At 41.5% G+C, this 24,299-nt stretch overlaps 1 protein-coding gene across 1 annotated transcript in view; it reads right to left on the bottom strand.

The window, feature by feature from the left end:
* Window positions 1–24,299, bottom strand: part of Fhit (fragile histidine triad diadenosine triphosphatase) — a 1,532,194-nt gene that overhangs the window by 133,825 nt on the left and 1,374,070 nt on the right. The window lies entirely within an intron of this gene.

The following is a 24,299-nucleotide window of genomic DNA, read 5'->3' as shown; positions in this document are numbered from 1 at the left end:
CTATACCAATGAGAAAATCTGAGATAGCGATCCATGGTACAAAGATAAACAAGCAAGATTATGGGATAGAGAGCATGTGGAATGAGGAACACTTTCACATAAAGAAGGCAAGGGAAGCCTGGCTCTGAGCTAGGACAGAAATCAGAATCATCCACTAACAGGAGATGGGAAGAAAGTCCAAGCACACACACACACAATCTTAACTCCTAGGGCAAGACAAGCTTGGCATTTCCAAGAACAGGAAAGTCAGTGTGAGTGTGGTTTAGGGAGGAATGGGAGGCATAAGAAGGATGAGAGGCCAGATCATGTCATGCATTGTAACTCAAACAAGAGGCTTAGTTGTCATGGTGAGGTGAATGGAAGTCAACAGAAGTGAGCGTGCGTGCGTGCGTGCGTGCGTGCGTGTGTGTGTGTGTGTGTGTGTGTGTGTGTGTGTGTGTGTGCACACGCATGCATGTGCATGTGTACATGCACCTGTCCATGCACTTGTGAAAGACAAAGGTCCATCCACCTTGACTGGTTTTTCTTTTCCAAGAAGCATAATTGTCCTTTAATCAAAACAACTGAAGGACTGAAGTCTCTTCACAGAAGGGAAATTACTGTGCACATGGTGTGGAGGGGCTTGGTGTTTTATAAGATGAAAAAGAGGGAGCTTTGGGGATGTAAGAGTCTACCTACAGGTCACTTTTTCTGAAGTCTAGAAGTGGGAAATATTGGTAGGTCTACCTAGCATATAATGTTATCAGTCAAATAAATGTTGTAGCCTAGAGCCTCTCAATCTACCGGAGACATCTGGGTAATTAATCCTTTATTCAAAACCCTGAGGACAGAGTAGAAGAGGAGGAAATGAATTCCCCTCCTGGGAAAGGATCAGTCATATGTATAGATGTAGCATGAGAGGGGTGTGGATTCATAGTGATGAGGGGCAGGAACAGCCCAGGAGTTCTAGACATTAGTGGATAGATAGACCCAGCATTTGGACAAAGAACTTGTGGATTGTGTTTAAGAGGGACAGCAGCTCTCTTGTGTGGGGACTAAGGAGCAGGTAAAAGTGGAGTCCATAGAAGGATCATGATGGGGGAGGGGGACAAGGTAAAAATGAAGGAGTTATGACCAGTGGAAGGGATACTATGAAATGTCAGAGATGGAAGGGCACCAGGCAGGAGTAAAGGAAGCAGGGGGAGGGGCAGTATACAAAGCCAACAATGGTAGTGCAAGTGAGGCTGAAGAGTGCTAGGTGAGGTTTCTCTCTTCCAGGTCTGCCATTGGAGGTGACAGTAACTAGTCTCACTGCCAGGAGTGCTACACCAAAGTAAGCTAGCAATAGGTGGCTACGAAACATCACAGGAATGGAACAGGAGAAAATATAGGATTAATGTAAAGAATTGAATCTGGTCTGAGATGAAAAAGATGGAGGTTCTTGCAGACAGACCTCTTCCAGTATCTAAAATGTCTTCTAGCAGATGTACCCAGAATGAATGGAGCTATTGTAGAGCTAGAGCCACTGGGAGAGCTTACGGGGAACATCCCTGTTTGGGTATAAGGGAAGTCTAGTTATTTTAAGGGTGGTGGGGCCTGTTAAGTAAAGCATGCATAAGACAGTATAAAAACAAAATGTGAAGATAATACGGAGGAAAGGAGTAATCAAGGGGAGGAGCCAGAGTGGGAGGAAGCCAAGAAGGCCATCCGTAGGAGGAGGCTTGCCTTTGAATTTCTGTCTGTTCCTTTCATCTTTAATTGCAACCTTGAACCAGTTAGGATTTGTTGGTGTGACAGCAGATGTTCCTGGAGGAGGCCACAAATTCCATCCTTTGCAGTAGTCAGATATAGTCCTCCAATCTGACTTTTTTTTAAGGGTTTCTGAAAGTTGGTGAATCACAGAGCTTAACTAATGCAAAGATACCTGTCTTGAGACCCGAAAATGTAGAGTGGCAAGAAGAGCAATGAGTTGGATGGCCCATTAGTCCTTGTCCAGAGGCCACTTGAACTGCTTTTAGGGGCTTAGGGCTGCAGATCTCTCTTAACTACTTTGAGCTCACAAAAGGGGTGATGCAGAAGATTCAGCCATTGGAGGTGGGTCTATCTAAAGGGCTATAATAAAATTTAGCAGATGGCCAAGACCCAGAACAGAAGACAGCCATTTGGTGACAGTATGCATCCTTGGAGAGTGTTGTGTGATGGGGGAAGCCTTTGTAACATGCAATGGTGAGACTGTCAGGATTATTATCATTCTTACTAGCTGTAGCTAAGAAAAGAGGGCAATTCTGCCTTCATTGAAAGAGGAGAACAGCAAAGCAAATCAGACCCCTTGGCAGGCAATGTGACAGATGATATTTGCCACTGTTTGTCACTGTTGTCAATTACAGAATGTAAGGCCTTTGGCTGGGTGCAAAAGATGAGACTTTTTTTCATTGGCCAGAATAAGTTCAGAATCAGAAAGGTGTGAACATGTCCAGCACATACAGAGGAAGGTATGGAGGTGGCCAGCACACACAGAGGAAGGTATGGAGATGGCCAGCACACACAAAGGAAGGTGTGAAGATGGCCAGCACACACAGAGGAAGGTGTAAAGATGGCCAGCACACACAGAGGAAGGTGTGAAGATCACCAGCACACACAGAGGAAGGTGTGAAGATGGCCAGCACACACAGAGGAAGGTGTGAAGATGGCCAGCACACACAGAGGAAGGTGTGAAGATGGCCAGCACACACAGAGGAAGGTGTGAAGATGGCCAGCACACACAGAGGAAGGTGTGAAGATGGCCAGCACACACAGAGGAAGGTGTGAAGATGGCCAGCACACACAGAGGAAGGTGTGAAGATGGCCAGCACACACAGAGGAAGGTGTAAAGATGGCACTGGCCCTGTATTCTAAGAAAGAAACTGATACTTGGTTTTGTGTTGGTTGTTTGTTCTGTTTGTTCTATTTTATTCTTTGTGTAGGCTTGGCTAAAATAAAGATCTTGAAAGCAAAAACACATTTGTTCATTTGTTTGTTTTGAAAGAGGTCATAGTGGTGGCTACATACACACACACACACACACACACACACACACACACATACACACATACACACACGCACACACACATCTCCATCCTGATATCTGTGAGCTTGAAGCCAGCTTGGTCTTAACATAATGAGTTCCCAGACAGCCAAATATACAGAGAGAAACCACACACAAACAAAAAATTCTTAAACACATTTGTACTTGTATATACATTCTTTTACATATGATGCACACTTAAAAGCACAGACATAAACCATTGTCATGTAAAGGGAGGGCAATTGTCAAATAGGAAAGAATGTATTCTGCAGGAGCTCAATCATTTGCTAACATTAATTTACAGTCATAAGCAATAGGGACTGTATTATAGAACCAGAACTGGGCTAAGGAATTGTATGATCATGCATGTCTTGTCCTTAAAGGCAGATTTAAAATGCTTACATTTGAAAATTCATGTTAATTATTCCAAAAAGATTCAGAACCATTAGCCATTTTTACTATTCTTTTTTCATTTTCATTCTTCCTCATCCTTCTTTTTGTAGTTTTACTATGAACAAAATGAAGTTGGGCCAAGTTGTCACCTTTAGTTTACACAACCATTAATTTTAAGTCAGGTTGACACTAAGTGTATGATGTAAAAAACAAACCATAATCATACAGGGCAGTTCAAATATACATAATCATATGTAAGATATATTTTAATAAACCAAGATCTGGGTATTAGTGTTTGTTTGCATTATATTTTTATCATCATCATTGTGAAAGGTAAACTTAAAAAGTATACACACTGTTAGATTGAGCAGAAACAAAAGCAGACACTTGGAATAATACATATTGAGTTGGGGGAAGAACATTTTATCTTTTGGCTATATAAAAATTGGCCTGGCAATGCCAGACAGAAATATCAGGCACTGAGACCCAGCAGAGCCTAATGTAGCATCTTCTCACTGGCTTGTCTAGCACTTGGCACTGTATCTTGAATCTCTGTTGGGACCTATGAATTCATAACACTTTGATGTTAGCTCTCTGTGTTACTAGCCAGTGTTGGGGGCTTGTGGCCAGGAAAACTTTTAGATTCTCCTTAGGAGCCAATCTAAAACTGTATCAAAAGAAAACACACTAAAATTGAAAAAAAAAAAAAAAACAGCACAGAAGTCTGATGTTTTCTAAAGGGGTGCAATAATTCCCATATTGTTCAGTGAGACCATGAAGCTTTATGGTTGATACCATTTTGGATTGTGCCATGTGGTGACATTAATCAGGACAGTTGTGAAGTCACATGACATTTGCCTACCTTATGATATAATTGGCAAAGATGATGACCAAGTCACATGGTTGCTTCCAGCTTGAGCATGCCCAGTCAAGACAGCAGCAAACACATGGTTGTTTTCTGTTCCAGGTCAATTAAGCCATGTGGTAAAGTAAGACCACAACCCTCCCACCTGGACATTTCAAGTCCCTCTTGGAATCCTTCATTCTCTAGATAAAATGCAGAATGTGACAGTCTTTCACTTTAAAAACATTACTTACGTAGGTTAGTATGGCTACAGGAGGAGATAGTACCTATGGCCTAGGCAGGTAGGCCAAAAATAACAAATAAGGAAATGGAAAAGAGTTGCATGGTCTCAGTTCAGGGAAGATGAGTCTATAAGTATCTGATAGAGGAGCTATCACAGTACAATGTTTCAGTTGCAGAGAGTAAGTTCTCTTTTTTTGTTATTTATTATATTTGTGTTTTAATTTTACTCATCAGCCATGAGTACCCCTGTCCTCCCCCATCCTGTCCCTGCCCCCACCTTCTCCCCAGCCCCTCCCCTCCATTCCCATCTCCCCCAGGGCCAAGAATCCCCTGGGGATTCATTTAAACCTGGTGGAGTCAGTACAGGCAGGTCCAGTCCCCTCCTTCCAGGCTGAGCAAAGTGTCCCTGTGTAAGCCCCAGTTTCCAAACAGCCAGCTCATGCACTAAGGATAGGTCAGGGTCCCACTGCCTGGGGGCCTCCCAAACAGTTCAAGCTATTCAATTCTCTCACTTATCTGGAGGACCTGATCCAGCTGGGGGCTCCACAGCCTTTTCATGTGCTTCCATTCATTTGGCTATTTGTCCCTGTGCTTTTCCAATCTTGGTCTCAACAATTCACACGCTTACAGTCCCTCCTCTTTCCCGACAATTGGAATCCTGGAGCTCCACCTGGGGCCTGGCTAAGGATCTCTGCATCCACTTCCATCAGTTATTGAATGAGAGTTCCAGCATGACAGTTAGGGTGTTTGGCCATCTGATCACCAGACTAGGTCAGATAAGGCTTTCTCTCCACCATTGCCAGCAGTCTACAGAGGATGTATCATTGTGGATTTCTGGGGACCTCTCCAGCACTCTGACTATTCCTGTTCTCATGTGGTCATAATTTATCATGGTCTGTTATTCCTTGTTCTCCCTTTCTGTTCTTGATCCAGCTGGGATCTCCTGCTCCCCTAAGCTTTCTTTCCCTCAAACCTTGACCTTCATTACTCCCACTGTTGTCCAGGTTGTTCATGTAGATCTCATCCATTTCTCTGTCATTGGGTGATCCCTGTGTCTTTCCTAGGGTCCTGTTTTCTAGGTAGCCTCCCTGGAGTTGTGTAACAGTCTAGTCATCTTTGTTTTACATCTAATATCCTACTATGAGTGAGTACATACCATGTTTATTTTTCTGAGTCTGGGTTACCTCACTCAGGATGATTTTTTCTAGATCTATCCATTTGCCTGCAAACCTCATGATGTCATTGTTTTTCTCTGCTCAGTAATACTCCATTGTGTATATGTACCATATTTTCTTTATCCATTCTTCAGTTGAAGGGCACCTAGGTTGTTTCCAGGTTCTGGCTATTACAAACAATGCTGATATGAACATAGCTGAGCAAATTCCCTTGTGGTATGATTGAGCATTCCTTGGGTATATGCCCAAGAGTGCTACAGCTGGGTCTTGGGGGAGATGGATTCCCATGCTCATGGATTAACATAGTAAAAATGGCAATCTTACCAAAAGCAATCTACAGATTCAATGCAATTCCCATCAAATTACCAACACAATTCTTCACAGACCTGGAAAGAATAATATTCAACTTCATATGGAAAAACAAAAAACCTAGGATAGCCAAAAGATTCCTGTACAATAAAACAACCTCTGGAGGCATCATGATCCCCAACCTCAAGCTATACTGTAGAACTTCCATAATAAAAACAGTTTCGTACTGGCATAAAAACCGATATGTGGACCAATGGAGTCAAATTGAAGTCCCTGACATTAACCTGTACACCTATGAACATATAATTTTTGACAAAGAAGCCAAAAACGTACAATGGAAAAAAGAAAGCATCTTCAACAAATGGTGCTGGCATCACTGAATGTCAACATGTAAAAGGCTACAAATAGATCCATATCTGTCATCATGTGCAAAACTTAAGTCCACGTGGATCAAAGACCTCAACATAAATGCAGTTACTCTGAACCTGATAGAAGAGGAAGTAGGAAGTAGTCTTGAACGCATTGGCATCAGAGAACACTTTCTAAATATAACACCAGTAGCACAGACACTGAGAGAAACAATCAGTCAATGGGACCTGTTGAAACTGAGAAGCTTTTGTAGAGCAAAGGACAGGGTCAACAAGACAAAGTGACAGCCTACAGGGAAAAGGTCTTCACCAACCCCACATCTGACAGAGGGCTGATATCCAGAATATATAAAGAACTCAAGAAATTAGACATCAAAATGCCTAACAGTCCAATTAAGAAATGGGCTATAGTCTCAAACTAGGGTGTTGTGACGCCTTCAGGGTTGAATGACCTTTCATAGGGGTTGCCTTTCATCATCAGAAAACACAGATGTCTACAGTATTGTGATTCATAACAGTAGCAAAATTACAGTTATGAAATATCAGTGAATATAATGTTATGGTTGGGGGGTCACCACAACAGAAGGAGCTGAGTTAAAGGGTCGCAGCATTAGGAAGGCTGAGAACCACTGGTCTAAAACTCTAACCAACTAAACACATGGGTCTGTGTAGAATTTAAACTTGGCAGTGTTTAGAATTGCTGACGTGTGATAATAAAAAGCAGGCTGATGTTTTGAAAAAAAAAAAAAGAAAGAAAGATAGAAAGAAAGAAATGGGCTATAGAACTAAACAGAGAATTCTCAACAGAGGAAGTTCAAATGGCTGAAAGATATTTAAGGAATTGCTCAACATCCCTTATTATCCCGGAAATGCAAATCAAAACGACTCTGAGATAGCCCTTACACCTGTCAGAATGGCTAAGATAAGAAACCCAGAAGACAGCTTATGCTGGAGGGATGTGGAGCAAGTGGAACTCTCCTCCACTGCTGGTGGGAATGCAAGCTTGTTCAGCCACTTTGGAAATCAATATGGTGCTTCCTTAGAAAACTGAGAGTAAGCTCTTAAGGAATGCTACAGTCCAGTTCTATAAGGGGAAGAATTGAGTTGCTTTGCTGTCCTTTTCTCAGTCACAGAGTGGGAGCCAGTCTGACAAGATACGAGTTTGAAAGACAAACATGTGTGAGTGTGGAGAGAGAGGGCCAGGTCCCACCCAGAGTGAGCACACAACCTTAAATAGCCCAGGGAGGACAGACTTAGCCAGATTAGCTTCCAGATGAGAGTTTAGGATATACATACAGAAGCATAAGCTGGTAAAACTTGAAGTGTAGAAATGGAGGAATTGGACAGAGGACAGACGTGATGTTTGACTACTTCAGACCTTTTGCCCATTCAGTCTTATGAAGCTGTCTGAGTTCATAAGACTCTAAAAGTCAAAAGTAATATCCAATTTGTATGGGGTCTAGACATCAGTCAGCCTATAGGTTTGTTTTACAACAAGCCAATAATGAATAGGGATAGAGACTTTGAACCCATTTTAGACAACATAAGGGTGAGGCACATTTCTGGTAATAAATCACCTATAATCGTAAAGTGGCCAGAAATAAGTGACCGGGACCACTAGGTTTGCGTGAGGTTGTCAGTCTATGACACCCTTTCACTGAGTTCTTACCGTGGTGTGTGGATCTTGAACATGCTGTGGATGCATAACTAAATGTCTCTTCTCTGAATGTTGGAGGATAGTGGGCGGGGGTGGGAGGGAGCAGGTCAAATAGAGCAGGAGGAGAGGAATGCCGATGGGAAAAAAGGCCCAAAGTGAATTTACATGACATACCCCAAATCTCTAGGTTTCCAGCTGATACTGGCAGCTATTAAACCCCAGTAAACTCACAGTTGTTAAGCTCTTGATGACATGGGCCTCAGGGGAGGCGAGGAGGGAGATGTATAAGGGCAGAGAGGAAAGTTTGCCCAGAGAGAGGAGCTGAGATGTAGGACCCCAAAAGCTCTCCTGGGTTTTGGCACCAAAATATTGGCCAGCAATTGATGGAGGTGACTTGAAAATATAGAAAGCAGGCAGGCATCTCTAGAAGCAAAACTGTTCTTGAATCAGAACATCTGAAGTGGCAGAAGTGAGACTGTGCCCCTCCTTGTTCTTCTGAGGCAGGGAATCTCACTGAACTACAGTAGACTGATTGGACTAGACCATCTTAGGTGAGCCCCAGGGACCCACCATAGTGGATGGACTGAGAACGTCTCCCACAGGCTCAGGTGTTTGAATTCACAGGTCCCAGGTGAACTGTTTGGAAAATTAGGCAATATGGCATTGTTGGAGAAGGTATGTAACTGAGAGTTGACTGGGAGATTTCAAAAACCATGCCGGATCCATGGATCTCCCTATCTTTTTGCCTGCCTGTGGATCAGGATGTAAATCTCTCAGCTACTGCTACAGAATCATGTATGCTACCATGATGAAAACGTAAGCCAGCCCCAATTAAATGCTCTCTTTCATAAGACCTTCCTTAGCCAGGGTGTCCCTTCATCAAATGCAACAATGGCTAAGACATCCAGTTTCTCTGCTTCCCAGAACGAAGCTACACATGGGCATTGGTCACACTTCATTTTTGTTTTTCAGTGTGTTCTTGGAGAATCAAACACAGGTCCTTGTGCTTTAAAAGCAAAAACTTAACCAGCAAAGCTATCATCACCCCAGTACTACATCCAAGCATTGAAGAGTTCTGCCACGTGGAGAATAGATTCTCAGAGTCAGGAAGAGAAGTGCAAAGTCAGTAAAGCAACTGCTGTTTCCCAGATTAAACTATGAGAACAGAAAGAGGGATGGGGACACAATGGAGAGGTTGCAGATCTGATATATGTTCAGAAGGCAAATCTAATAGGCTGGTGATGGTGTGAATCTCTGACCACTGGGTAGAGAAGACATGAGAAGACAAGGGACAGTGAAGGAATGCAAAGGAAAATGCTCAGATACAAGAGGCTCCCTGCCAGGGTGATGGATTTTCTATCCAGATGGCTGACCAGCATCAGCACATTATCATCAGTCTGAACCAGAGTGACCTGTCACCTCCTCCTCAGCCATTGCAATGCTGCTTCCAGAACTGGCTAGAAGTGTCAGGTTTTTCTCTCATCACTGTTGGGCATCTTCTGTGCATAATATTTGTTATCTTCTTTCACTTTCAGGTGGTCACAGATAGAGGTGCCCCTAGTTTTCTTAGGACAACTAAGGGATGTGTAAACATTAAGGCAAAGACAACATTTTTTTTCTGCTTATAGTCTTGCCATGGAGCCAGCATCTAGTTGGTTAAAAGACTACAAATTATACTATCTGAGAAATGTACAACAGAATTTAAGGGTTCTAATTATCATAATAGTCAGAGGATCCACTCTCAGCCCTACTAAGAGAATGTGTCTTCAGTGGTGGTTATAAAGCTTTCTCATCCCCATGCTTTTGTGCAGTTTGTCCTTCTTAAGCTAAAATTCAGACAATTGCTACCTGAATCTAACATGGGAGATGTCTAAGAAGCTGCCAAAGCTTTGTTTGACAACGTAGATAATAACCATGTTCATTTTCAATTAATATGACAGTGAAAGAAACTCTCCAGAACATATAATTAAGTTATTAATAAATCCTGAAGATATAAATGACCTCCCTTTTAAGCTTTCTCTGTCCATACACTCTGACTTCGCTTGCCTTCATGTGACTTGTTGTGTATTGTCATTATATTTTCTTACCTTTCCTCTGTGTAACTGTGGAACCCTCTTCCCTTTGGTAAAAACAAAAAAAAAAAAAAAAATTCAACAACAACAACAACAACAAAAAAATGTGTGATACAAACCTGGCTCAGAATTCAGAATCAGACATGTGTATTCACATGCTAGTAGACTCTGAATCTATAGACAGAAATCCAGCATTCTTCACCCTGCACTGTATACTCATAAACTACCCCATGCTCAGACTTCAGGGTGGGCAGGCAACATTTAATACAGTAACTTCTTAAATAAATGGAGTCCAGCAAAGAGGTGAGGACCACAATCATGCACAGAACTGGTTACAATCTTCAAGCTAAACCTCAGTTTTGAGTTAACATTTGTTTAGGTGTAGATGGTGAACTGTTGGCAAAGCATTTCAAATCTCATTTCCTTATGTTTTAACTCTATAAGAACTGACACTGGCCCTACTATATGAGTGAATTTCAATATTTTAACAGCAATGTATTCTCAAAGGTTCAGTATGCTCCTAAAGTGACGGTGTCTCTTTGTATATTGCAGAACACCCAAATGCCAATCGGTAGCCTCCACAAATATGCTCTAGGTATTCTAAAGCAGGGAGGTTAATGTTCTTCTATTTTCTATTCACAGGACATTTGTTATAAACAAAGGAGACCAGTATTGTGTCCTTCTCACACAGAAAATAATTGCTTCCTCTATGCAACTGGTAGTATGCATGTTTCAGAATGGTAAGGAGGAATGCAGGATACATGTTTCTGCTCCTTATCAAATGACTGTGAAAAGAAAACTGTATCAAGTATCCTTTGCTGTAGAAAACATATATGTGATGCTGAATCAGTCCACCTGTCCTTAATAAGGCTTTATTGAAAGTCAGCTTCTGTTCCCAAGTACTACATGGTTCCCAGTGCATTCTAACAACATAGAACTTCAAACAAATATTACCTTTATTTCTAGTACCAATCAATGGTGGATGGAAGCTTGGTTGCTCAACTTAACAGCATTCAGAAAGCCAAAATGAAGATCCCCAGATGTTCTTTCCACCTCACCTATCTGCTCTTTTATGAATGCTGGGCTGCTTTTCTGTTCACCTTAGTGTTGTGGAGTCAGGAAGAAGAAGTAAAAGGTCCAAGCCACTTCTTGACTAACTTATTCCAGTTCTGTAAACCCAGATTAGAATGCAAAAGGAGAAAGGAGAAGGGGAAATTCATTCCTTCTGTTCATAAGTAACAGCCCAGGGGAGATCCCCATTGGTTCCTTTTGGATTGTATGCTCACTTGGCCAAGTGACACAACAGATAGTCTAGTCATCTATATCCTGTGGCACAGAGCTGTTATAATAGTACATCACCCTAGACCATAGGAATGTAGAAGAAATGGTTATTCCATGAAAATTGCCCTTCTTACAAAAAGGATTCAAGTTCACCCTGGCAGACAGGAATGCTAGAGGTCCAGCACAATTTCACAATTTATTTTGAAATGAAAAACACAAATTCTGTTTTCTAATGGACTCTTTCTGGGAGTCAAAGTAGTTGTCTTTTTTTCAACTAACATGGACCACAACTGTCCTCTTTCTAGTGAGTGAGCTAAGAGGAATGTGCAGGGTTCTTCTGTATTACTCATTTTGCCCAAATTCCTCAGGCACAATGTTAGCATATACACTTGGTAATGAACTTACCGTGCAGACATCACACTAAGGAAACAATGTTTTTCTCAGAGCTGTGCTTGCTACAAATGCACAGGAACAAGTAACCACTTCATTTTTCCTTTTAATTATTTATTCTTCAGAGTTACTAGCTGAAGCAGGTCTAGTGGTGTGCTCTTGCAAGTGAAGGATGTGAGAGGTTGAGGTGTGAGGACCAGGCCACCAAGCACCTTTCCCTTGCTTATGATTATTACCTGCTTCTGAGTACCAAGTGCTGAGCACGGATCACCACTATCTCTGCATGAATTTGGTTAGCCTCCTGTGTCTCACTTGGAAGATAATTCTTATCCATATGCCATAGGTAAGGACACTGAGGTTTAAAGGACACAGTAGCTTCAATGACTACAGAAGATGGGATCAAACTTCAGGGTCACAACCTGGGCCCTGTGTCAGGTCCAGTTACTCACCTTCAATAAGAGGAAAATTAAAATTGCAGAGTAGAAAAGAGATTTTATCAATTTGATAACATTGTGAAAGGGAACCAGAGAAACCCCAAGTTCTGCATGAGATTAAAGTTTAAACAGAAGGTCAAGGACCGCACATCTAGGCAGTCCACAGACAGGTGTGGCCTGCTCCCCCTGGCCTATCCTTGTTGGGGCTCACCTCACCTGTAAGTCTGACAAGTTATTAGAAATGTGAAATCTCTTTCTGGGAGACTGGTGGCTGGTGTCTTTTCCATCTCCTGGAATGAGTTCCTAAAAAAATTCCCATTTCTTTGGGAATTGTTTTAGTAGCCTGAGAGACACAAGGAAACTTTAGAAAATCTTCATTTTTGCCAGCCTGTCACAAAGCTGGGGATTTTTCATATGTAATCACTGTCCAGCCTCCTCTTTTCTTTTCATTTTCTTCTCATCTCTTTCCTTTAGTGCAATCTGAATGAGCACTCTGGTTATAAGACAATGTATAGTGATAAAATGAAGAATATGATCACGGACAGATGGAAGGGACCACAGCAGCCACAAAGTCGTCTTGTAAAGAGAAGAGCTGTTTCTGTTTATGCAGCTGCTGACTCTTTGTGGCAATGACAACTACCATGTCAGTCACACTCACAGAGGCTGCCTGGCATGCTCAGAAGAGTGAATCTGTGAAGGAGAGAGGCAGGATGACAAGGGAGGAGAGCCCTCCATGGGCTGCGTGAAAGCCCTGCATGACTGACCCCCTATCGCCTGGGCACTAAGGACTGTGCTGAGTGTGTTAAAAGTCAGAATACTCAAGGAACTTTCTAGTAAGACAAGATTTAAAAATCCTATATAATATAAAAGTTTGAAGGACAAGGAGACCATGCATTTTCTCTGCTTTTGGAAGAAACAGATATACTTAGGCATTCATCCTTCCTATCAGTGGTTCTCAGATTACCTGCAATGAAGGACATGTATGTGTCCCGAGGTACGTGGGTATATGCATGCATGCATTCATGTTTGAGTGTGTTGTGGATGTCTGAATCATGATCTGAGAGTGGATGCTAATCAAAGCTCATAAACCACAAGTGACTTGCAGCACAAGTTTAAGCACACTCTAACTAGTCTTGACTTTGTTCAATAGAACAAGTCCACTGACTAAGCCCTGGAATGTCACTGCTATGTCAAATTGCATAATATGAATGAAAGACAGGGGGGTAGATAGAGGTGTCAGGTGACTTAAAGTCAAAACCAGCACCACTTAAAAGGCTCATGTCCATGTTCAGGAAGGACCAAGTTTCTAGAGAGGGAGAAAACTCACTAAACTACCTAAAAGGGCATTGAAAAGAAATGGCCCTTTCTGAGAAGAGCAATGCCTATTAGCAACTGAATAATCCCAGGGTTAAAAGGTTAGTTTTCTGTCAGGTCTCATAGTGTAGAGTCATACTTAGAACAGAAAAATAGAAAGAAAAATCATTTAGGGTTCTAGACATTTCCATAATTCTTTCATGAAGACAGCTGATTTTAGGCTCAGCTGAGCAGCCATCCAATACTCTGTAGCTAATGGACATGACACACTAACTTGAGGATTAAGCAACTGTGCAGGAGACTCCTGCTAGACTGCATTTCTAGGCTTTGAAGACCCTTTACTGGCTCCTTGGCAGAAACTCCACCTTCTACCAACAACATATCAAACTGAGCAGGTTCACAGGTGAACACCCCCGTTTCCTCCCAGTAGAGACTATATGGTGTACCAGCAGTCTTCAGGCATCTGGACTCAGAACCCTGACACAGCCTAGGTTACCTCCATCTCCTTCATACCCTGAATTGAATCAACAGGCCCATCCTAAAGCTAGATTGGACACATAGCTCAGGATGGCCGTGAAGTTTCTACATAGCTTAACTTTCTAGTTAGCTTGAACTTTGTAGTTAATTTCCAAAATAGCTTGAACCTCTGATACCACTGCCTCTACCTTCAGATATGTGATTACAGTCTGCTGAACCACTCCCGGTTTATATAGTGCTGAGGACTGAACCCAGGGCCTTATGAATGCTTGGCAAACACTCTACCAACTGGGCTACATCCCTGTTCCTGAGGAGAGGGATGCAATGTTACTCAGCTGAGAACAACTGATCAGGAATGAGGCTCACCTGAGGCCATGGGAAACTGTGACACTCCTTTTCACTGTCAAGTGAATCCCAGTTTGGAACAAAACAAAACAAAAACAACTTCCTGTTTTTCAATTTATGTCTCCTAAGTCAGAAGTCTTACTTTGTTCTTACAGAGATTCATGGGAGGAGGAAATTTCCCTTCAAAGACTAGATCTCCACTTTCAGAACATGCAGTTCTGCAAATTATCAAAAGGCTTTGCTAACTAAAGGTTGGCTTGATCAGGGATGGAGTTTTCAGTTAACCCGAATGAAATGACCCCTGCTAGCCTGTGTGTGGCACCATACATGGCTCTAGTGGTGCTGTCAGAGCAAGATGGATCCCTAGCACCTGCTGCTTGCCTTTGTAAAGATGGAAGCTCTTTCTGAGTTTTCCACATTCTAGCATTCTGATCTGTTCATCACCTGCTAATCAGCCCCTTCAATCACTCTTCAAAGCTGAGAAGACAGCACCCACTCTGCAAGAGCAAACCCAAAACAGCCAGAATAACAAAACCTGGGGCTTCTGGAAGCACCCACCTACACACACACACACACACACACACACACACACACACACACACACACTTAGTGATAGCTTTATTTTTACAGTGTCTGATGATTTCCTCAAACACACTTATTTGCAAGGCCCATCCCAGGCACAATCTTTTGTTTCCTTTGGAGATGGTGTGTGTGTGTGTGTGTGTGTGTGTGTGTGTGTGTGTGTGTGTGTGTGTGTAGATTCTCCCTCATTTGTTTCAGGTCCTGAGGAGAGAAGAATGCTTTGTTCAATGCTGATAACCATATCTGAAGTGGCCTCAGAATTGCTTCCAGGGAACAATAATTCAGACTATGATTTAGGATGCTTCCTCCCTCTGTCACTGTCACGAAGGCCTCAGGGAAAGCACTAAACGCTCTCATTGACCTCTGAAGTGCCTTCTAGAGTTATCAGCTGCTTCCCTTAACTACTCCTTACTGTTTACTTTCTGAGCTCTGTCTCCCAGGGAAGCAGCAGTTGCTGATCACCTTTCATTATCACTCAGCAAGCTGATGGGCCACAGGACTCTCACAGGAGTCATGCCAAGACTCTTCCTGGGTCTGTTACCTCCGTTCAGGAATAGGGGAAACATCTGTGATTTATAATCCATCCTTTGCAGCAAAGGAAGAAGACTTTCAAATAACTATGTTCCTATTTTCTTGTTTTCAATTGTTAGAGAAAGATGGTTCAACTTTCTTTATTAGAAAACAACAACAACAACAATATATTTTAGAGACAGCTATGTATGGTTTAACTTATAATTGCCAGGAAACTTAATGGCTTTAATGAGAGATGGGGAGCAGTTTAGGAATAAATTAATGTGAAAAGATGGTTTGTGACAAGGATTCATATCTCAACCATGGTGCCACACTCAGATGTTATCCATAGTAAGTCATGTCATTACCTTAAATATCAGAGTTTCTCTAAAGCACATATACCCTTAGGATGCCAAACAGCTCTCCTGTTTGTGAAAAATATTTTTAGTGTAAGAATTGTATAGATTCTAAATTAAAGTTTCCTCTCTCCCAGAGTGGGAAAATAGAAATAAAATAGAGGCCAGCCATTCCGACACATAGTCTTTCAGGCGGATCTCCTGGAAGACACAATTATACTTAGTCCATACTTTGCAGAGGCACCAGTGAGTGGTGTGTCTTTGGCTTCCTATGAAATTGTCATATTTTGACAAGCATGGCAGGGATGAGAATATTCTAAAGAAAAATACTTGTATCCCTTCTTTTGGTTCTGAGACTACTGAAATAACAGACCCTGAGAAATTGAAATTCATCCAGAAATATCATTCTTGGAGGAGGAAAGTCTGTTGGTACCTTAGAGGCAGCCAGAAGAGAAATTCTCTCCATGGGAGAAACATTCATAACTTGTCAGACCATCCTGCAGGAGGAACTGGAGCCATGACAATGATGGGCATTTGGGTATGGGCCTTGATCAGGACCACGTGGTGATGCAAAGTTCTTGCCTTCCATTCAAATCATATGTTCACATTAGGAAACTCAGACTAAGGCAGACTTGGGGTGCAGTTGTAGATCTCATTTTTCCTCTTAGTTGTATTGAAAAAAATCTACTTAAAAATTTTCACTATTGATTTAGTTCTTTCAATTGGATGATTGGGGACTGTGGTGATATTTTATGTGTATACCCAATAAAGCTTATCTAAGGATCAGAGGAAAAAGCCAGCCACTATAGTAAACACAGAAGTCAGGCAATGGGAGCACATACCTTTAATCCCAGCATTCAGGAGGCAGATATACATCCAGATCTCTGTGAGTTCAAGGCCACACTGGGAACAGAGCCAGGTGTGGTAGTACATGCCTTAAATTCCACAACTAGTTAACCATAAAGGTCTGAAGGTCTGTACAGACAGACAGGAAGTGACAGAGCTGGGCAGGAAGAGGAAGAGATGTAGCTGGGTGGAGAGAGGAAGTGAGATCGAAGGGACAGAAAGGCATAGAGGCGTGGGTATACAGGAAGTAGGTCTCTGGAGGCTGAGGAGCTGGTGAGGTGAAGTTGGCGGTGGTGGCTTGTCCTATTCCTCTGATCTCTCAGTTTTTCACACCAATGTCTGGCTCCGGGTTTTTAAAATAAGACCTTTTAAGATTCATCTTACATTGGATGGGTGGCCAAGTCTGGCTTATAGAGTTCCCCAAACACAGACTCTGACTATAGCATGAATCTTAACAGGTCTTATTAATAAAATCAAACTTGGGCCAGGTATTGGGGTGAACACTGAAAGATCAGAGAGATAGAACAGGCCACAGCTATCTTACCTTGCCAATTCCTCAGCTGATCCTGTTTCCTCAGACAGGATGCCTCTCAGCTGAACTGTGCTCAAAATCCTAAAAGCTTAACCAACTCTAGTTCCTTGTCCTCACACCTTAAATACCTTTCTGCTTCCTGCCATCACTTCCTGGGATTAAAGGCTCTTGTTACCATGCCTGGCTGTTTCCAGTGTGGCTTTGAACTCACAGAGATCCAGATAGATCTCTGCCTCTGGAATGCTACAATTAAAGGCATATGCTACCACTACCTAACCTCTATGTTTAATATTGTGGCTGTTCTGTTCTCTGACCCCAGATAAGTTTATTAGGGTGCACAATATTTTGGGGAACACAATATCACCACATATGACCCTGAATTCAGAAACAATATAGATTATTATTCTATAGAGGCTTCACAAATCAGAAGGGTCCATGTGTGAGCATGGAATGTGAGACCTAATTTGGAAAAAGCCAAACTGCTACAGAGGGACAGTCCATGGCAAAGATGTCCATGGGGCTGGAGAGGTGGCCTTTAAAGGCCCTGTTCTTGCAGAAAACCTAGGTTCCATTCCCAGCATCCACATGGTGGTTCACAACCTTTCATAAGACAGTTCTTGGGGACCTGACAATCTCTTCTGACACACACCTCCACAGGCACCAGGCATGCTTTCTTAGTTAGGGTTTCTATAGCTGTGAAGAGATACAATGGGCCATGGCCACTCTTATAAAGGAAAACATTAACTGGGGCTGGCTTACACTTTCAGAGTTTTAGTCTATGTGACTGTCATTGTGGGAGGATGGCAGTGTGCAGGCAGACATGGTACTGGAGAAGGAGCTGAGAGTTCTACACCTGGATCAGGAAGCAGCAAGAAGTGAATGTCACAGTAGACTCTTCTTAAGCATTTGAGACCTCAAAGCCCATGCCCTAGTGATGCATTTCCTCCAAGAAAGTCACACCTACTCCAACAAGGCCACATTTCCTAATAGTGCTACTTCCTATGGCCAGCATAAGTTACATAAGTCTATGGGGGTCATTCCTATTCAAACCACCATACATACATATGCATATGCACACATAAATACAGACAGACAAAACATGCATGCAAATAAAATCAAATAAATAAATCTAGAAAACAATGATGCATATGTTCTGTTGCAGGATGCACTGTCACACAATCGGTCTGAGATCACCTGTACAGTATTTATGTCCTTTGCAAGCACTTGTTTTCATCTACATGGATCTGAGGTACATAGAACTGTAGTTTTGGAGTTGTGAGTACAGGTTGCTATTTTTAAAATATTCCAAAACTTTCTTTTTCGTGGTGAAGTTAGTATCACAAGACTGAAATTACAGGAAACAAAGAAAACATGAATCACCTCAATTTGGGGGTGGGGCAGGACTTATGTAATTTCTTTCTCTTTTCCTTGACCTTGGGGATATTCTATCCTTGTTCTGAAAAGGGGTATTTTAGAAAACCTTTTCTGGTCATGATGGCTTCCATAGCAAAAGTGAACAAGTTCTCATCTAGCAAGCAATGTAAAAATGGAGGCTTCAGACTTTGTAAAAAGTTAGATTGCACACAAAATCCTGTTTCCACGTGTTGCTAATCTTTAAGGAAATGCAAATCAGGACTCATAATTTTTTTAGGATAGCTGGTAGAAAAATATAAAACAAATGACTAAAAAATGTTTTTTTGTTTGTTTAGGAGAAAATGACAAGCAAAGATGAGGAGAAATCTGAACACTTATGTGCTATTGGTAAGACTGTAAAATGGTAAAGCTGCTATGGAAACCAAGATGATTCCTAAAAACTTAAAAATAGAATTACCATATGGTTCAGCTAATTCACTTCTGGGCATAAGCTTAAAATAACTGAAATCAGGGACTTGATCAGATATTCATACATCCCTATTCATCACAGCTATAATCATGATCGCCAAGGGGCAGAAGCAAACCAGTGTCACCAGCCAATTGTTAGATAAACAATGTGTAGCCTATCTGCACAGCAGTCAACACTGAATGGGAGGAAATCCTGATATATGACATGTGGATGAACCTCAGACACTATCACTAAGTGAAACAAGACACAAAGCAGAAAGACACACTCTGTTCCACATACTCTGCCAGAGCCGTCAGATTCAGGGAGTAGACTAGTCGTCGACAGAGGATGGAAGAAAAACTCTATAGTAAACGCATTCAGAGTTTCAGGTTTCCAAGATGAGAGGAATTCTGTATGTTGGTATAACAGGGATCACATACTGGGACTCCTTCCCTTTCATCATACAATCTGAGTGTGTACCATGCCATTAAAACATACACCTTTACATTTAATGATTTTGTGTTAAATATATTTTTAACAATATAATTTTAAGCTAAAATATATTGATCATATTCCTAAGCAGAGCTACCATCATGAACAGTTTGTTTATTTAAAAATGGCATTATGAACTGTATGGGGCTTGAAATTACCTAGTATGGATTTTTGATAAACTATGTGCCCTATCATTTAAAGCTGAATAGACCAGAGTTGGACAGTCATCTGCCTGCAAATGCTGCCTCTGGGCAGAGAGAGATGGGGAACTGTAGAGGAGCTGTGGCAGTGTTGTCTTTCTAAAACAAAACAAGCCCCAAAGTTCTACCATCAGTTAATGTGAAGCACCAAAACAGATTTCACAAGTGAAGGAGTTCACAGCATTTACCTGCAGGGGGTAAACAGGCCCCTGATATCTTGTAACCATGTTAAGGAAAGTGAAGGATAACATGAGCAGAAAGGGCTTCCTTTCCTCATCATGGACTCCGAGCTGTAGACCATCTTGCAGCCTTCCTATTGATTGTATCCCTGCTTCTCTCCTCCTCGCTTCACTAACTTAACTCCAATTTGGTTAATGGAGATACCCTTCTCCATTAGTCCATATTCTTTGCAGAAAGCTAATCCCATCTAGACCAGACTGATTTAAGTCACTGGTAAGAATAGTCAGACAACATAGTTCTGGTCACTGACCTGCTCAGCTGGCGAGGAAACATGTGAAAGAGTGTCTGTCCATTAGTACAAGCACTTAGGAAGACATGAAAATCATTTTTGTCCATTTTGGAGTTGAGACGGGAGTCAATACCAGTATAGTAATTTTGTGACTATGAAAAGGGCTAGCCTTAAGCAAGAAGCCCATAAAGGGAAATTGCAGGCTAGGACAGGGATAAATTACATTTAATTTTAATTAATAAATTTTAATAAAATTACCGATTTGACAATTCTATACACACACACATAAACCTACATGTATACAACATGTATTATAATCATCTTCTCTCCATTTCCCTCTCTTAACCCCTTCCTACTCCTGCTGCCCTTCTTGATAAATTATATTCTTAACGATTATGCTTATGTGTATAAATGAGTTAACCAACCATAAGACATCCTACTCCTGAGTACCTGAACTTTTTAAATAAAGATTTTTCTTGTAAGGACCTAACAAAAAGCATGCTACTTAATTGATGCAGAAAATTGTACTTATCTCAAGTTTTCTTAAACAACAACAACAACAAAAAAAACCAAACAAACAAACAAAGACCTTTTTTTTTTTAGCAAATGATAGTTAAATGTTCTCTATGAGATTCAGGAGGGGATGAGGACACAAGAGAGAAGGACTGCTTTGGGAAAACCCTGAGGAACAGAAAGACATGGTTACCAACAGCAAGCAGGAGTGATCCAGAACATGAAGTGACAAGGACAGTGGGACAAACTTGTAGGACAGACAAACAGGCCCCCAGGGGCTGCACAGAGGAATTCTTAAAAGACATTGATCTTGTTCAGATGTGCAACATAAGGTTTTGGAACTCAGACGGATAGTGAAGGTGAAAGCCAGCTTGAAAGAGGAAGTGTTCAGGGGCATTCAAGTAGCCCCAAGCTCAAGGAATTAGATCCCCTGCCAGGGCAACGAGGTTGCTCTGTGATTTCTCAGGACTCAGCCATCAGAGTGATACCTTCCAAGGAAAATGGAAGGGAAGTCTCTCCTCGTTCCCAAAATGAGCTACGTCCCTTGCATGGTGAGTTGGAAGACAAAGTAAAAGCCTTTATCACACATTGAAAAGCTAAAGTCAGATGAACAAAAATATAATTTTTACTACAGATGTCTTAACTGAAGTCTGTGCACAGTTAAAATTAAGAAGAAACACAAGGGGTGGCATAGGCTGGCCACTGGGAAGCTGAAGTTGGAATACTGTTAAGTTTGAGGTTAGCCTGGGCTACATAGTAAGACAATGTCTCAAAAAACAAACAAGTATGAATGAACAAATAAGCTGTATTTCAGATCAAAATTATATTATTATTAGAATAAATGCAGCCTTTAATATTTTCTACCTTTAAAAAAATAAGCTAGTCATGGCAATTCATGCTTTGGGACACTGAGGCAGGATGGTGGTCTGGATTTCAAAACAAGCTTCAAGTAAATTTAAAGCCTGCTTGGGCTACCTAAGACCCTTCATAAAAAAAGATCAAACAAACATATAGCAATATGTATATTATAATAAAAGGGATAATTGATTACATTTGGCATAGCTTTTCTCCTGTGAGTTGTGTAATGATGTATGTATGAAAACATAATACACACACACACACACACACACACACACACACACACACACACACACCCCATAGCTACCTGAAAGAAACATTTAAAAGCCAAATGTTATTGGAAGCTCCTGGCACACATATCAGTGAACCACAGCTAAGAGAAGAAACTCATGTTTTTCACCTAGAGTCCCATCTTCCTGCCTCAAACAACTGCCCACATGGATTTACACCAGATTCAAAGATACCAGCTTGTCAGATGTTCCTGTGTGCTCAAACTAACAGATGTCCATGGCACCAAAGCTCTCATGGTCACTGTGGGTAGATCAAAGCCAGTTTCCAACAATCAGCCAACAAAACAAAATGCTGATTCCAAAGTGGGATGTTTTCTCAAACACATTCTTTCCTTCAGCACCACCCAGAGCCTGAGGTTTTTAAAACTTCTTCAGTTAAAGATTTCACAGTAGTGGAGCCCAGTGTGGGAAAAAGAAAAAAAAAACAATACAATATCATCTCCCATGTAGGAGTGCAGTTTGGAGATGGTTACCCTCAGATATTGACAGGGATTTCGTGAGGAATGTCCATTACTCACCACAGAAGCTAACAGCAGAGGGTTCACAGGGAGTTTAGGAGCTTGAAGAAGTCAGAGTCACTGCTAACTCTGTTCCTCAGAATCCAGCACGCTATTGTTCTCATCCACCTTGCTCACATATCATGCTGTGATTAAACCCAACCTGCTGATGGTAAAACCCTTTTGTTATGCCTCACTAATTCACGTAGGCGTAGTGTGTTCATCAAAATGTCAGCAAATGAGAAAAAAAAAAGGGGGCACATTCCTAATGAAGAAAAATTTGAGCTTTCTACAACACACACATTTTCCAGTGGCTGAGCTTTCCATGGAGTAATTATTGTACTCCTCCCAAAGATTACTGATTACATCACACAGAGAAACCGAGAGAGGGCTGGTTTATCTTCACCATCTATCTGCGGTTCTTGTGCAAACTTATACTTGTTACCATGAAAAATGGCAAATTTGCCATGTGATCGAAATGTTAACAAGGTAACTGTCAGGGAGATGGATCTCTGATTGTCACTGCAAGTCAGAACACGAGGATACATTGATATTTCTCAATACAGCCTCTGCTTCTCCAATGTTCACTAACAACATTTCCATGGTGAGGGTAATAAATCACCTGGAAATAACAAGCTGTGCAAGATCTCTGGGATATGATAGATTTGTCTTAACAGCACTATCTGCAAGGTAGAAAACCATTTATAAAGATCTGAAAAAAAAAAAAAAGCCCTAATCAGCCACATTTGTCATAATGGAGTAGATGAGGAAAAGATTGTAAACCTTAACAGTTTGACTATGACAAAATTAAACCACCAAAAAAAAAAAAAAAATCCCACAGTCTGAAACAAAACACAAATAGCTTAATATTCAGAATGAAATGGATGGAAAATGGAGTTAATAACACAGTCCAAGCCCAACAGTTACATTGGGCATTGACAGTAACATTCTTACCATACAGCATCAACTGCTGGACTCATAAATAGAAAATGGATTGTTCATCATACAATGAAAATGAATACTGCCTTAGCTCCTGGCTAAATGTACTCTCTCCAAGATTTTCTGTGGCTTTGTCCATTTATTTGTTTGTTTGTTTTTTAAAGGACATTTGGGCTGTGTTATGCTAAGTCTTTAATTAAATGCCTTGATTAATTGAATATTCAATGGTTTAACCAATGAAATAATTTTTCCCCACAGCAAAGTGGCAAAGTCCTTCATCCAAGGGACCAATGAGAGAAGAAGAAGCTGATGGAAAAATAAAATAAAAAGATAGATCAAACAAAAGGAAAGAAACTTCTGCAAGCCAGTGCTATCAGGTCACAGAGACATGGGTATGTGGTTCACCTGCCAGAGTGGTCTCTCTGTGCACTTGCTCACATGGGCACAGAGAGCAAGAGCACATGGAGTCCTTAGTCTCCAGCCTCTCTCCCTTGGCTCACGACCCTTCTATCACTGGCATCTTTCAGAGAGTCCCATGTTCTTATATTTTTGGTTGTGAGCCTAGCCTTTAAAGGCTGAGCCATCTCTCCAGCCCAAGTCCCATGTTCTATTCTTCCAACTTAAATCATTCTAGAAGATTCTTTATTGTCTGTTTGTTTCATGCAGCCTCCAGGCTCTTTGGTCTCTACCACAACTTCTTCTCTCAGGGCAGAAGGAACAACATCAGTCTGATCAATCTTGTTTCTAAACCATGTACATTTCCTGTTAGAGACCAGCAGTTCCTAGCAGCTCTGATCCCAGGTTCTCAGAGGTTGGATTGTCTTGCTTTGCATCACAGTGAGAGGACTTACTAGCTATATTATCCTGTGTAAGTGCTGAATGTCTGTGCACCTCAGGTTGCTCATCTGTCAGATGGAGAGAACAGCAATGGTTATGAATGACAGTATCAGGAAGATGAAATGAGCTTACCAAAGGAGAGCTTTGGGTGAGACAAAGCACCAGGGAGCCACCCAAATCCATTACCTATTGCTGTTACCACAGTAAGAAC

Source organism: Onychomys torridus, chromosome 9, assembly GCF_903995425.1.
Source record: "Onychomys torridus chromosome 9, mOncTor1.1, whole genome shotgun sequence".
Taxonomy (NCBI): domain Eukaryota; kingdom Metazoa; phylum Chordata; class Mammalia; order Rodentia; family Cricetidae; genus Onychomys; species Onychomys torridus.
This window is presented reverse-complemented; position numbering and strand designations above follow the sequence as displayed.